The following is a 1,789-nucleotide window of genomic DNA, read 5'->3' on the forward strand; positions in this document are numbered from 1 at the left end:
GTATATCGCAGAAATTGTGAGGTTGCATGGTATACCAAAGACCATAGTATCTGATAGAGGCTCATAGTTCATGGCTCACTTTTGGGAACATTACACAAAGGCTTAGGAACTAGTTTGATTCGCAGTACCGCTTATCATCCTCAGACAGATGGTCAGACTGAACGAGTGAATGCTGTTTTGGAGGATATGTTAAGAGCCTATGTATTGTCTTCTAAGGGATCATGGGAGTCATGGTTATTGTTAGCTGAGTTTTCTTATAATAATAGTTATCAAGAAAGCATCAAGATGGCTCCCTTCGAAGCTTTATATGGCAGAAAATGTAGAACACCATTGAATTGGGTCGAGCCTGGAGATAGAAGGTATTATGGCATTGACTTTGTAGAAGAAGCCGAGAAGAAAGTTCGTATTATTCAGCAGAATATGAAAGCTGCCCAATCACGTTAGAAAAGTTATGCAGACAGAAGAAGGAGACCCCTTGTGTTTGAAGTTGGTGACTATGTTTATCTGAAAGTCACGCCAATGAAGAAGAAAAGGTTTGGAGTCCAAAGAAAGCTTGCCGCGAGATTCGTAGGACCATACAAGATCTTGGAACAAAGAGGTCTGGTAGCCTACAAGTTAGAGTTACCTGAGACAATGAGTATCATTTTCCCAGTTTTCCATGTATCACACCTCAAGAAATGTTTGCGTGTTCCGGAGGAAAGAATAGAACCTCGAGGTATCCAACTCAAATTAGATTTGGTGTATCGTGAGCAACCAGTCCGGGTGTTAGACACTAAGGAACGTGCTACTCGGAATAGTGTGGTGAAAACATACAAGATACAGTGGGATCATCATGATGAGGGAGATGCAACTTGGGAAACAGGAGAGTATCTACAAAAAGCTTATGAAGATTTTTATAACAAATGGTTCGTAACCCAAATCTCAGGATGAGATTTTTATAAGGGGGGAGGGCTGTAACACCCCGGTGTTATGCCTGCATTTAGGCACTGCAAATCATACATATCATGCATCATCAAGCATCTTAATCATACATGCCTAATCATGTAAATAACAATTGAAACAATGCTTCGAAACATATGAAACATGTTGTGAAACCTGAATGTTGCATACATTTATTAGAATGGTTTTGCCCTGATTTTGCTTGCTAGGTTAGTAAAACATGTTTGGCTACTATTGTAAATCATCTAGGATTATTTAGTTCAATTTTTGGAGCAAGGTTTGTATTCAAATTAATTCAAAATTTTGCTTCCAAAGTAATTTCCCCGAAAATTAGGGTTTTGAGTTAAACATGGACTTTGATTTTACAATTCAAAATCTAGAAAGAATTGGGCTTTGGTCATAAAAGCAAAGTTGTAGAGAATTAAATTCTAATCAACTTTCATTTTTGGTACATTTTCAAAAGATGTCATTTTCTTGCTCAAAATAATATTTGAAAGTTGGCATTTAAAAATTCCTTGAAAATACAAATGAAAAAGGGCTCTTTTTCTCCTTCATGGGCCGCCGCCTCGCTTCTGGCCCAACGCCGAAGCCGGCCCTAGCTAGCCTCATCGCCGCGCCGCACGCCTCGCCTCGGCCCAGCCCAGCCCAGCGCCGCGCCTGGCCTGCTTCGCGCGCACCTTGCCCGCTGACGCGCCGCGCCGTGCTCCCGACCGCGGCAGAAGCTTGCCCGCCGCATGGTGGCCATGCGCCGTCGACGCCGCCGCGCGTCGCAGCCGGCGGCCTGCCCGCCCACACGCCCGCGCCTATTCCTGTGTGAAGCCGGTGCGCTCGCTTGCTCACTCCCGCGCTG

The sequence above is a fragment of the Miscanthus floridulus genome, chromosome 17, assembly GCF_019320115.1.
Source record: "Miscanthus floridulus cultivar M001 chromosome 17, ASM1932011v1, whole genome shotgun sequence".
Taxonomy (NCBI): domain Eukaryota; kingdom Viridiplantae; phylum Streptophyta; class Magnoliopsida; order Poales; family Poaceae; genus Miscanthus; species Miscanthus floridulus.